Source organism: Lolium perenne, chromosome 2 (genome assembly GCF_019359855.2).
Source record: "Lolium perenne isolate Kyuss_39 chromosome 2, Kyuss_2.0, whole genome shotgun sequence".
Lineage (NCBI taxonomy): Eukaryota > Viridiplantae > Streptophyta > Magnoliopsida > Poales > Poaceae > Lolium > Lolium perenne.
The window spans coordinates 101824632-101837656 of record NC_067245.2 but is presented as its reverse complement, the minus strand read 5'-3'; the positions used below and the strand labels follow the sequence as shown (position 1 = coordinate 101837656).

Sequence of the window (13025 nt, the reverse complement as noted above, 5' to 3'; positions counted from 1 at the left end):
CCTAACTTCACCATGAATGTCGCGGCGTGGCGCAAAAGGAGGATGCAACACGAGGACTTCCCGGAGGTCACCCATCCTAGTACTACTCTCGCCCAAGCACGCTTAACCGGAGTTGATGGGATCCGGTGCTTTAGTGCTTTGGTATGATCGCATCAAACATGTTATGCACTCATTTTCCCTTATGCTTGCTCCTCCGCGCTTTGTCTGCTCTATTTTGTACCATGTCCATCCTCTTTTTCATCGCACCACCGTTTCCCATCACCAATAGCGAGCACGAGTGCCGCAAAAAAATATCGTCCTAACTTCACCATGAATGTCGCAGCGTGGCGCAAAAAGGAGGATGCAACACGAGGACTTCCCAGAGGTCACCCATCCTAGTACTACTCTCGCCCAAGCACGCTTAACCGGAGTTACGATGGGATCCGGTGCTTTAGTGCTGGTATGATCGCATCCGACATGTTATGCACTCATTTTCCCTTATGCTTGCTCCTCCCGCTCTTTATCTGCTCTATTTTGTACCATGTCCATCCTCTTTTTCATCGCACCACCGTTTCCCATCACCAATAGCCGAGCACGAGTGCCCGCAAAAAATATCGTCCTAACTTCACCATGAATGTCGCCGCGTGGCGCAAAAAGGAGGGATGCAACACGAGGACTTCCCGGAGGTCACCCATCCTAGTACTACTCTCGCCCAAGCACGCTTAACCGGAGTTGATGGGATCGGTGCTTTAGTGCTTTGGTATGATCGCATCCGACATGTTATGCACTCATTTTCCCTTATGCTTGCTCCTCCCGCTCTTTATCTGCTCTATTTTGTACCATGTCCATCCTCTTTTTCATCCGCACCACCGTTTCCCATCACCAATAGCCGAGAGCACGAGTGCCAAAAAAATATCGTCCTAACTTCACCATGAATGTCGCGCGTGGCGCAAAAAAGGAGGATGCAACACGAGGACTTCAGGAGGTCACCCATCCTAGTACTACTCTCGCCCAAGCACGCTTAACCAGAGTTGATGGGATCAGGTGCTTTAGTGCTTGGTATGATCACATCAAACATGTTATGCACTCATTTTCCCTTATGCTTGCTCCTCCCGCTCTTTATCTGCTCTATTTTGTACCATGTCCATCCTCTTTTTCATCACTTTCCACCGTTTCCCATCACCAATAGCGAGCACGAGTGCATAAAAAAATATCGTCCTAACTTCACCATGAATGTCGCGCGTGGCGCAAAAAAGGAGGATGCAACACGAGGACTTCCAGGAGGTCACCATCCTAGTACTACTCTACTTCAAGCACGCTTAACCGGAGTTACGATGGGATCCGGTGCTTTAGTGCTTTGGTATGATCGCATCCGACATGTTATGCACTCATTTTCCCTTATGCTTGCTCCTCCGCTCTTTATCTGCTCTATTTTGTACCATGTCCATCCTCTTTTTCATCCGCACCACCGTTTCCCATCACCAATAGCGAATACGAGTGCCGCATAAAAAAATATCGTCCTAACTTCACCATGAATGTCGCGCGTGGCGCAAAAAGGAGGATGCAACACGAGGACTTCCCAGGAGGTCACCCATCCTAGTACTACTCTCGCCCAAGCACGCTTAACCGGAGTTACGATGGGATCCGGTGCTTTAGTGCTGGTATGATCGCATAAAACATGTTATGCACTCATTTTCCCTTATGCTTGCTCCTCCCGCTCTTTATCTTGCTCTATTTTGTACCATGTCCATCCTCTTTTTCATCAGCACCACCGTTTCCCATCACCAATAGCCGAGCACGAGTGCCGCAAAAAAATATCGTCCTAACTTCACCATGAATGTCGTAGCGTGGCGCAAAAAAGGAGGATGCAACACGAGGACTTCCCGGAGGTCACCCATCCTAGTACTACTCTCGCCCAAGCACGCTTAACCGGAGTTGATGGGATCCGGTGCTTTAGTCTTTGGTATGATCGCATCCGACATGTTATGCACTCATTTTCCCTTATGCTTGCTCCTCCGCTCTTTATCTGCTCTATTTTGTACCATGTCCATCCTCTTTTTCATCGCACCACCGTTTCCCATCACCAATAGCGAGCACGAGTGCCGCAAAAAAATATCGTCCTAACTTCACCATGAATGTCGCGGCGTGGCGCAAAAGGAGGGATGCAACACGAGGACTTCCCGGAGGTCACCCATCCTAGTACTACTCTGCTTAAGCACGCTTAACCGGAGTTGATGGGATCCGGTTGCTTTAGTCTTTGGTATGATCGCATCAAACATGTTATGCACTCATTTTCCCTTATGCTTGCTCCTCCCGCTCTTTATCTGCTCTATTTTGTACCATGTCCATCCTCTTTTTCATCGCACCACCGTTTCCCATCACCAATAGCCGAGCACGAGTGCATAAAAAAATATCGTCCTAACTTCACCATGAATGTCGCCGCGTGGCGCAAAAAGGAGGGATGCAACACGAGGACTTCCAGGAGGTCACCCATCCTAGTACTACTCTACTTAAGCACGCAACCAGGAGTTGATGGGATCCGGTGCTTTAGTCTGGTATGATCGCATCAAACATGTTATGCACTCATTTTCCCTTATGCTTGCTCCTCCGCTCTTTATACGCTCTATTTTGTACCATGTCCATCCTCTTTTTCATCCGCACCACCGTTTCCCATCACCAATAGCGAACACGAGTGCCGCATAAAAAAATATCGTCCTAACTTCACCATGAATGTCGCGCGTGGCGCAAAAGGAGGATGCAACACGAGGACTTCCCGGAGGTCACCCATCCTAGTACTACTCTACTTAAACACGCTTAACCGGAGTTACGATGGGATCCGGTGCTTTAGTGCTGGTATGATCGCATCCGACATGTTATGCACTCATTTTCCCTTATGCTTGCTCCTCCGCTCTTTGTCTGCTCTATTTTGTACCATGTCCATCCTCTTTTTCATCGCACCACCGTTTCCCATCACCAATAGCGAGCACGAGTGCCGCAAAAATATCGTCCTAACTTCACCATGAATGTACGCGGCGTGGCGCAAAAAAGGAGGGATGCAACACGAGGACTTCCAGGAGGTCACCCATCCTAGTACTACTCTCGCCCAAGCACGCTTAACCGGAGTTGATGGGATCCGGTGCTTTAGTGCTGGTATGATCGCATCAAACATGTTATGCACTCATTTTCCCTTATGCTTGCTCCTCCGCTCTTTATCTGCTCTATTTTGTACCATGTCCATCCTCTTTTTCATCCGCACCACCGTTTCCCATCACCAATAGCGAAACACGAGTGCCGCAAAAAAATATCGTCCTAACTTCACCATGAATGTCGCGCGTGGCGCAAAAAAGGAGGATGCAACACGAGGACTTCCCGGGAGGTCACCCATCCTAGTACTACTCTCGCCCAAGCACGCTTAACCGGAGTTCGATGGGATCGGTGCTTTAGTGCTTTGGTATGATCGCATCAAACATGTTATGCACTCATTTTCCCTTATGCTTGCTCCTCCGCTCTTTATCTGCTCTATTTTGTACCATGTCCATCCTCTTTTTCATCATCCGCACCGTTTCCCATCACCAATAGCGAGTACGAGTGCAGCAAAAAAATATCGTCCTAACTTCACCATGATATGTCGCGCGTGGCATAAAAAGGAGGATGCAACACGAGGACTTCGAGGAGGTCACCCATCCTAGTACTACTCTCGCCCAAGCACGCTTAACTTGGAGTTCGATGGGATCCGGTGCTTTAGTGCTTTGGTATGATCGCATCAAACATGTTATGCACTCATTTTCCCTTATGCTTGCTCCTCCCGCTCTTTATCTGCTCTATTTTGTACCATGTCCATCCTCTTTTTCATCCAGCACTTCCGTTTCCCATCACCAATAGCGAAACCACGAGTGCAAAAAAATATCGTCCTAACTTCACCATGAATGTACTTGGCGTGGCGCAAAAAAGGAGGATGCAACACGAGGACTTCCAGGAGGTCACCCATCCTAGTACTACTCTCGCCCAAGCACGCTTAACCAGAGTTGATGGGATCCGGTGCTTTAGTCTTGGTATGATCGCATCCGACATGTTATGCACTCATTTTCCCTTATGCTTGCTCCTCCGCTCTTTATCTTGCTCTATTTTGTACCATGTCCATCCTCTTTTTCATCCGCACCACCGTTTCCCATCACCAATAAGCGAAACACGAGTGCAGCAAAAAAATATCGTCCTAACTTCACCATGAATGTCGCGCGTGGCGCAAAAGGAGGGATGCAACACGAGGACTTCGAGGTCACCCATCCTAGTACTACTCTAAGCCAAAGCACGCTTAACCAGGTTACGATGGGATCCGGTGCTTTAGTCTTTGGTATGATCGCATCAAACATGTTATGCACTCATTTTCCCTTATGCTTGCTCCTCCCGCTCTTTATCTGCTCTATTTTGTACCATGTCCATCCTCTTTTTCATCCGCACACCGTTTCCCATCACCAATAAGCGAAGCACAGTGCAGCAAAAAAATATCGTCCTAACTTCACCATGAATGTCGCGGCGTGGCGCAAAAGGAGGGATGCAACACGAGGACTTCCAGGAGGTCACCCATCCTAGTACTACTCTCGCCCAAGCACGCTTAACCCGGAGTTGATGGGATCCAGGATTGCTTTAGTCTTGGTATGATCGCATCCGACATGTTATGCACTCATTTTCCCTTATGCTTGCTCCTCCCAGCTCTTTGTCTGCTCTATTTTGTACCATGTCCATCCTCTTTTTCATCCAGCTTTCACCGTTTCCCATCACCAATAGCGAGCACGAGTGCCGCAAAAAAATATCGTCCTAACTTCACCATGAATGTCGCGGCGTGGCGCAAAAGGAGGGATGCAACACGAGGACTTCCCAGGAGGTCACCCATCCTAGTACTACTCTACTTCAAGCACGCTTAACCGGAGTTACGATGGGATCCAGGTTGCTTTAGTCTTTGGTATGATCGCATCAAACATGTTATGCACTCATTTTCCCTTATGCTTGCTCCTCCCGCTCTTTATCTGCTCTATTTTGTACCATGTCCATCCTCTTTTCATCCGCACCACCGTTTCCCATCACCAATAGCGAGCACGAGTGCCGCAAAAAAATATCGTCCTAACTTCACCATGAATGTATGTGCGTGGCGCAAAAAAGGAGGATGCAACACGAGGACTTCCCGGAGGTCACCCATCCTAGTACTACTCTCGCCCAAGCACGCTTAACCGGAGTTACGATGGGATCCGGTGCTTTAGTCTTTGGTATGATCGCATCCGACATGTTATGCACTCATTTTCCCTTATGCTTGCTCCTCCAGCTCTTTATCTGCTCTATTTTGTACCATGTCCATCCTCTTTTTCATCCACCACCGTTTCCCATCACCAATAGCCGAGCACGAGTGCATAAAAAAATATCGTCCTAACTTCACCATGAATGTCGCGCGTGGCGCAAAAGGAGGATGCAACACGAGGACTTCCCGGAGGTCACCCATCCTAGTACTACTCTACTTCAAGCACGCTTAACCCGGATTACGATGGGATCCGGTGCTTTAGTCTGGTATGATCGCATCCGACATGTTATGCACTCATTTTCCCTTATGCTTGCTCCTCCGCTCTTTATACTTGCTCTATTTTGTACCATGTCCATCCTCTTTTTCATCACGCACCGTTTCCCATCACCAATAGCGAGCACGAGTGCCGCAAAAAAATATCGTCCTAACTTCACCATGAATGTCGCCGCGTGGCGCAAAAGGAGGGATGCAACACGAGGACTTCGAGGAGGTCACCCATCCTAGTACTACTCTCGCCCAAGCACGCTTAACCAGGAGTTCGATGGGATCCGGTGCTTTGAGTCTTTGGTATGATCGCATCCAACATGTTATGCACTCATTTTCCCTTATGCTTGCTCCCCCAGCTCTTTATGCGCTCTATTTTGTACCATGTCCATCCTCTTTTTCATCAGCACCACCGTTTCCCATCACCAATAGCCAGAACACAGTGCGCAAAAAAATATCGTCCTAACTTCACCATGAATATGCGGCGTGGCGCAAAAAAGGAGGATGCAACACGAGGACTTCGAGAGGTCACCCATCCTAGTACTACTCTCGCCCAAGCACGCTTAACCGGAGTTCGATGGGATCCGGTGCTTTAGTGCTTTGGTATGATCGCATCCGACATGTTATGCACTCATTTTCCCTTATGCTTGCTCCTCCGCTCTTTATCTGCTCTATTTTGTACCATGTCCATCCTCTTTTTCATCCGCACCACCGTTTCCCATCACCAATAAGCGAAACCACGAGTGCCGCTTAAAAAAATATCGTCCTAACTTCACCATGAATATCGCGCGTGGCGCAAAAAAGGAGGATGCAACACGAGGACTTCGGAGTCACCCATCCTAGTACTACTCTACCAAGCACGCTTAACCAGTTCGATGGGATCAGGTGCTTTAGTCTTTGGTATGATCGCATCCGACATGTTATGCACTCATTTTCCCTTATGCTTGCTCCTCCAGCTCTTTATACGCTCCTATTTTGTACCATGTCCATCCTCTTTTTCATCACTTACCACCGTTTCCCATCACCAATAGCGAGCACGAGTGCCGCAAAAAAATATCGTCCTAACTTCACCATGAATGTCGCAGCGTGGCGCAAAAGGAGGATGCAACACGAGGACTTCAGGAGGTCACCCATCCTAGTACTACTCTCGCCCAAGCACGCTTAACCAGATTACGATGGGATCCGGTGCTTTAGTCTTTGAGTATGATCGCATCAAACATGTTATGCACTCATTTTCCCTTATGCTTGCTCCTCCCGCTCTTTATACGCTCTATTTTGTACCATGTCCATCCTCTTTTTCATCAGCACCGTTTCCCATCACCAATAGCGAGACGAGTGCATAAAAAATATCGTCCTAACTTCACCATGAATGTCGCGCGTGGCGCAAAAGGAGGATGCAACACGAGGACTTCCCGGAGGTCACCCATCCTAGTACTACTCTCGCCCAAGCCACGCTTAACAACGGAGTTACGATGGGATCCGGTGCTTTAATCTTTGGTATGATCGCATCAAACATGTTATGCACTCATTTTCCCTTATGCTTGCTCCTCCCGCTCTTTATCTGCTCTATTTTGTACCATGTCCATCCTCTTTTTCATCACCACCGTTTCCCATCACCAATAGCCGAAAGCACGAGTGCATGCATAAAAAAATATCGTCTAACTTCACCACCAGATGTAATACGCGCGTGGCGCATAAAAAAAGGAGGGATGCAACACGAGGACTTCCCGGAGGTCACCCATCCTAGTACTACTCTCGCCCAAGCACGCTTAACCAGGTTACGATGGGATCCGGTGCTTTAGTCTTTGATGGTATGATCGCATCCGACATGTTATGCACTCATTTTCCCTTATGCTTGCTCCTCCCGCTCTTTATCTGCTCTATTTTGTACCATGTCCATCCTCTTTTTCATCAGCACCACCGTTTCCCATCACCAATAGCAGAGCACGAGTGCCGCAAAAAAATATCGTCCTAACTTCACCATGAATGTCGCCGCGTGGCGCAAAAGGAGGATGCAACACGAGGACTTCCCGGAGGTCACCCATCCTAGTACTACTCTCGCCCAAGCACGCTTAACCCGGAGTTCACGATGGGATCCGGTGCTTTAGTCTTTGGTATGATCGCATCCGACATGTTATGCACTCATTTTCCCTTATGCTTGCTCCTCCCGCTCTTTGTCTGCGCTCTATTTTGTACCATGTCCATCCTCTTTTTCATCCGCACCACCGTTTCCCATCACCAATAGCCGAGCACGAGTGCATAAAAAAATATCGTCCTAACTTCACCATGAATGTCGCGCGTGACGCAAAAGGAGGGATGCAACCACGAGGACTTCCCAGGAGGTCACCCATCCTATTACTACTCTCGCCCAAGCACGCTTAACCGAGTTCGATGGGATCCGGTGCTTTAGTCTTTGGTATGATGCATCCGACATGTTATGCACTCATTTTCCCTTATGCTTGCTCCTCCGCTCTTTATCTGCTCTATTTTGTACCATGTCCATATCATGGGATAACGTTGCATAGAAAACAAAAAATTTCCCCTCTGGCCGAACCACGCAATCAAAGCCAGATGCAATCCCTATGAAGGCAGGTAGCAACGAGGAGTGCTTGTCGAGTCTCACCACCTTGAAGAGTTCCAAAGCCTACAAGATGAGGCTCTTGTTGCTCTGTTGAGCGATCCTTTACGCTTACAAAAAGCGCGTGAAGATCTTGATCACGATGGTTAGAAGATAGCAGAAGAACGCCTGACGGGCGGAGCACCTCCCGTGCTACCGGTCCTGCGTTTGATTGTTGATGAAAGCGTCCCATCCTCCCGTTCAGTGGCGAGCAGCGAAATGTAGCCAGCTCCTGCTTGAATCCGACCGTACGGCGGCGTGGTGTGGGTGTGACGGCATGTAGGGAAGTCCCGGCGAACCCGGCTAAACTGCCTTCTGTAGCGGGCAGACGTATGATGGAGGAGCAAAGCTTAGGGAGTTCAGGAGAGGTGGCCCATTACCACTCGAGAAGCTGACCAAGCTATGAATGGTCACTTAGGTGTGGCCTGACCTCCTGGCCCCTCATTGTATATAGGTGGATCCCAAGTGTTGGTGTCCAGTCTTCGAATAAGACCAGGCCAAAACCTTCCATAGGGAGGAAAACCTAGCCCAACTAGGACTCGCCCAAGGGTGGGATTCCCACCCCTCCCATGTGGGGGGGTGGCGGCCCCCTATGGTGGAGTCCGCCACTTGGGACTCCACCCCATCTGGGCCTGGCCGGCCATGGAGGTGGAGGTCCCTTGTGGACTCCACCTTCCTTAGTGGTTTCTTCCAGGACTTTTCTGAAAGAACCTTCTAGAACCTTCCATACAGAACCTTCATGACATTTTATTTGCACACAAATGACATCCTACTATCATGAATCTTATTCTCAGGACCCAAGCTAAGACTCCTCGTGATAATAGGGATCTCATCAAGGACTTCGAACAAATATTGAACTCATTCCATAATTCCAAGTGCTACCATTTCAACATCAACTTTAAATTGTGCAATCACCCTACGGTTCAGAGAACTTTAATGCGGACATGGTTTGAGTACTCACTCAGACCAATAACTTAGCAACAGCGTAGATCTGAAGATCCATAATGGCTCCCATATTCAACGATGACTTTAGTGGTCGAATGAACGCCATATAGCCTATGTACCAATTCCCTTTGTCTACTTGCAGTTATTTTACTTGTCATCAGGGTTTGATCTTAGGTATCACTCTATACCTTGATATTCCAACCTCGTCTCACGATAATACTCTTCGCCGTGCCGTGGTATGTGGTCTCTTATAGAACTCATTCATATGCTTGCAAAGACATTGAGGCGACATTCCACAAGAGAAGGCCGGAAGTATATCTGCTCGATCATCGGGATGAATAAATCCCACTTTTGTTGATCCCATATGCCTCAACTCATACTTTAGGATCATAATTAATCCCACCTTTGCATAGCCACCCATTTACGCAGGTGGTGTTTGGAGTGTAATCAAAGTACCTTTAGGTATAAGTGATTTACATGATCTCATGGTCTGCAAGGACTGAGGTAACTATGTATCCGAAGAAACATATAATAAATAAGTGACTTCAATAATGGCACGAGATCTTGTATAAGCCTACTTGTTTACGGGTGTAAATTCATCGAGTTATATCAATTCGCACATATGACATAACAACTTTGTTATTAATAACATCCAATGTTCATGATTATAGAAACTAATCATCCATTAATCAACAAAAGCTAGTTTAAGAGGCATACTGAGGACTTCTTGTTTGTCTACATATCTCACATGTACTAATGTTTAGGTTAATACAATTCTAGCATGTATTATATACCAAACATTTATCATAAACATAAAGATATAAATAATAACCACTTTATTATTGCCTCTGAGGGCATATACTCTATAGGTCTCACTTGCACTAGAGTCAATAATCTAGATTACATTGTAATATACCTAACACCCATGGCATTAGGGTGTTGGTCATGCTTTGCCTAGGGAGAGCTTTGAGTCAGCGGATCACTACGATTCCGGATCATTGTCGAATGTGTACTTTACCAAATCTTTACTATCTCCATCTTGATGTGCTACATGAAATCAGTGGCTTGCAGCAGCTTGATATGCTTTAGCCTCTTGTGTGACCTTGGCTCTTGTGCATTAGGCGATGGCACTTTTGTATTATCCACGATGAAATGATGTTGAATGGGTCCAATGCACGCGAGAACCACACCAGGCTCTACAATGAGCCTCTTCATCCATACATAACCGGTAAATCAAACCTCTGACCGGAAAACGCTTCTGCTACTCTGATTACATTTGTAGAAGACTCCATACGACCACCGTGCCTTTGCCGAGCTTGCGGCTCTTTATGACACCATTCAATAACCTAAACATTACCAGTTGTGTTGTACGTAGTCATCAGGATCAGTGTTCAACTTAACGCATCGGTGTATACCGTTTACGTTAACGAGCTAACAGTTGGTCACCTCCATAACAAAGAAACATATCAACTTAGTTCTTTCGTGCAAGATACTTCGGGATATTCTTGACGCTTGTCCGGTGTTCCATTCTGGATCGCGTATGATATCACTGCTAGTCAAACTAACGACATGTGCTATATCCGGTCTAGTACCTTAGCATAGCGGCATGCGAATGATAGGATCCTACTTTGCCGAGCGCATAGGGATGTACACATCCTTTCTCTTTCATAATACCGTACGCGTTGAGTCAGTCATTGAAGTTTTACTCAATACACTTGCACAGGTAACATTGTGTAGAGAACCACTTTCTTACTTCGTCCATTCTAAACTTCTTTAGAATCTTTGTCCGAATCTGTACTTCTGTGATAGCCCTATTAGCGTCTTGATCTATCTCTATAAATCTTGATGCCTAATATATATGATGCTTCTTAAGGTGCTTTCATTTGAAAAACTATTGATTAAATGACATAACCTTAACAACGCTTAGTTCTATATCATTCCCGATCAATAATATGTCATCTACATATAATATATAGGAGAATACTACTGAAATTTCCACTCACTTTCTTACGCAATCTGAGCAGGCCTCTGCGACGCATGACACTTTGTATGGCAAAGAACACGAGAGTCTTTGATCACCTTATCAGCAAAGCGTCGGTTCCAACCTAACTTGATGCTTGCTTCGGTCCATAGATTGAGCGGCTATTGAAGTTTGCCATACTTTGTCGGCTTTTAGCATTTTTAGGATAAGCCATAAAGCCTTTGGGTTGTACCATATACAAACTCTTCCTCAATGTCTCCATTAAGGAGCATTGCGTTTGACGTCCATCACCGTAAATCTCATAATCGAAAATACAATGCGGCTATTGCTAACAAAATCCTCACAGATTTTAAGTACATTCAGGATTGAGAGGAGGTCTCATAAGCCATCAGTCAACTCCTTGATTATGTAGGAAACCACTTTGCGATAAGTGGAAAGCTTTATAGACGATAATATTACCATCAAACATCTGTTTTTCTCTTCAGAATCCATGTATTTCATAAACGACCTTTAGGCTACATCGGGTAAATCTGCCAAAGTCCATACGCCTTCTGTTATCAGCATGAATCCCATTTAGTTTAAAGGCTTCACTTTGCCATTTGTTGGAATCTGGAAATGCATCGCTCGGCGCCTTCTTCATAAATTCAGCGGTCCTCATCATTGTTATCTACAATCGCGACATTTAGAATAAAGTCCACTACCAATGAAGTTGGTGACACGTTCCCTTGTCGTCAATCTGCGAAGGTTGATGGTTTTTCACCTGGTTCGAAGTTTCATGCAGTCATTATCATTAGCTTCTCTACTGTTGCGGTGTGAAGTGATGCAATTTTGCAACTTTCCGATCTTGCGCTATACGATCGGCAGTATGAATTCATCAATCTCGCCAGTTCTACTTTTCTTCCAGTCACTTCTTTAGTGAGAATTCTTTCTCAAGAAAAGGTTCAATTCTTAGCAACAAGATTTGCCTTGCCAGTTTCAGTGATAGAAAGTGTACCCTATAGTTTCATGCAAGGTATCCTATGTAAAGCACATTTCTCAACGCTTTGGGTTCTGGCTTGTCCGATTGTAACTTCTTGCAAACACATGCTTCCCAAACTTTGAGCTTAAAGCGACGACTTGAGTTTCTTGATTAAACGCCGTTCATACTGGTGTCTAGATTCTCGGTTTTGATGGTGCTCTATTTGGTAAGATAAATGCGAGCATCCTCTAATGCATAACTCCAAAATGATAGCGACCGCTAATCAGCAAGGAACGTCATACTACGAGCCATATCTAAGAGAGTTCGATTCACGACGTTCCCGGACACACCGTTTAGATTTGAAATTGTTCCAGCTGATTATCCAATTAATGAAAGTATTCCGCGTTTAACAGAAATGCGTACCGAACTCATAACTCAGGATATTCACCTCCACGATCGAGATCATAGAAATTTGATCTTCTTGTACGTTAAATTTTCTACTTCACTTTGGAAATTCCCACATTAAACTATCTCGAAAGTTTAGGATTTATATTTCATGAAATAGATATACCCATATCTACTAGAATCATCATGAAAGTTAGAACATAGCGATAACCACCGTGCGATGCTTCGCTCTGTTGGTCCACATACATCATACCTTGTATGTATGATTTCCAATAAGTCGTGTGGCTTCGCTCCATCTCTCTACAGAAAATGGAGTCTTTTGTCATTTTTACCCATTGAGCATAACCCGCTTAGCATCTATCAAGTGACTCAAGGTCAAGTGATTCAAAGTAATCCATCTGATATGGAGGTTTGCTTCATCACGTTTCACTCCAATATGAACCAAAGCGGCAGCGATTACCATACTCTAGTAGAATTATCATTAAGTTTTAATTGAAATAGCATCAATGTTATGTATGTCACGTATCACTTTCTGCTATCGAAGATCTAATAAGAAATAAGCCATTCTTTTGTGGTGCTCGATAAA

At 45.9% G+C, this 13025-nt stretch overlaps 2 non-coding genes and 16 pseudogenes across 2 annotated transcripts; all 18 read right to left on the bottom strand.

Moving 5' to 3' along the window:
* Positions 1–39: 39 nt before the first annotated feature.
* Positions 40–155, bottom strand: LOC127337725 (5S ribosomal RNA; annotated as a pseudogene).
* Positions 156–337: 182 nt separating this feature from the next.
* Positions 338–453, bottom strand: LOC127337719 (5S ribosomal RNA). Its single transcript, XR_011753624.1, has one exon. It is a non-coding gene; the product is annotated as a 5S ribosomal RNA (ribosomal RNA).
* A 185-nt stretch (positions 454–638) lies between these two features.
* On the bottom strand, positions 639–753 carry LOC127337777 (5S ribosomal RNA; annotated as a pseudogene).
* Positions 754–938: 185 nt separating this feature from the next.
* LOC127337776 (5S ribosomal RNA) lies at positions 939–1052 on the bottom strand (annotated as a pseudogene).
* A 485-nt stretch (positions 1053–1537) lies between these two features.
* Positions 1538–1654, bottom strand: LOC139836873 (5S ribosomal RNA). The gene has a single exon (XR_011753594.1). It is a non-coding gene; the product is annotated as a 5S ribosomal RNA (ribosomal RNA).
* A 187-nt stretch (positions 1655–1841) lies between these two features.
* LOC139837171 (5S ribosomal RNA) lies at positions 1842–1956 on the bottom strand (annotated as a pseudogene).
* A 775-nt stretch (positions 1957–2731) lies between these two features.
* Positions 2732–2846, bottom strand: LOC127337775 (5S ribosomal RNA; annotated as a pseudogene).
* A 183-nt stretch (positions 2847–3029) lies between these two features.
* Positions 3030–3143, bottom strand: LOC127337749 (5S ribosomal RNA; annotated as a pseudogene).
* Positions 3144–3327: 184 nt separating this feature from the next.
* On the bottom strand, positions 3328–3444 carry LOC127337711 (5S ribosomal RNA; annotated as a pseudogene).
* Positions 3445–3627: 183 nt separating this feature from the next.
* LOC139837054 (5S ribosomal RNA) lies at positions 3628–3745 on the bottom strand (annotated as a pseudogene).
* Positions 3746–3931: 186 nt separating this feature from the next.
* On the bottom strand, positions 3932–4045 carry LOC127337651 (5S ribosomal RNA; annotated as a pseudogene).
* A 483-nt stretch (positions 4046–4528) lies between these two features.
* Positions 4529–4646, bottom strand: LOC139837179 (5S ribosomal RNA; annotated as a pseudogene).
* A 491-nt stretch (positions 4647–5137) lies between these two features.
* LOC139837135 (5S ribosomal RNA) lies at positions 5138–5254 on the bottom strand (annotated as a pseudogene).
* Positions 5255–5732: 478 nt separating this feature from the next.
* On the bottom strand, positions 5733–5850 carry LOC139837182 (5S ribosomal RNA; annotated as a pseudogene).
* Positions 5851–6034: 184 nt separating this feature from the next.
* LOC127337714 (5S ribosomal RNA) lies at positions 6035–6150 on the bottom strand (annotated as a pseudogene).
* Positions 6151–6924: 774 nt separating this feature from the next.
* Positions 6925–7044, bottom strand: LOC139837148 (5S ribosomal RNA; annotated as a pseudogene).
* A 498-nt stretch (positions 7045–7542) lies between these two features.
* Positions 7543–7661, bottom strand: LOC139837055 (5S ribosomal RNA; annotated as a pseudogene).
* Positions 7662–7846: 185 nt separating this feature from the next.
* On the bottom strand, positions 7847–7962 carry LOC139837208 (5S ribosomal RNA; annotated as a pseudogene).
* Positions 7963–13025: the final 5063 nt, after the last annotated feature.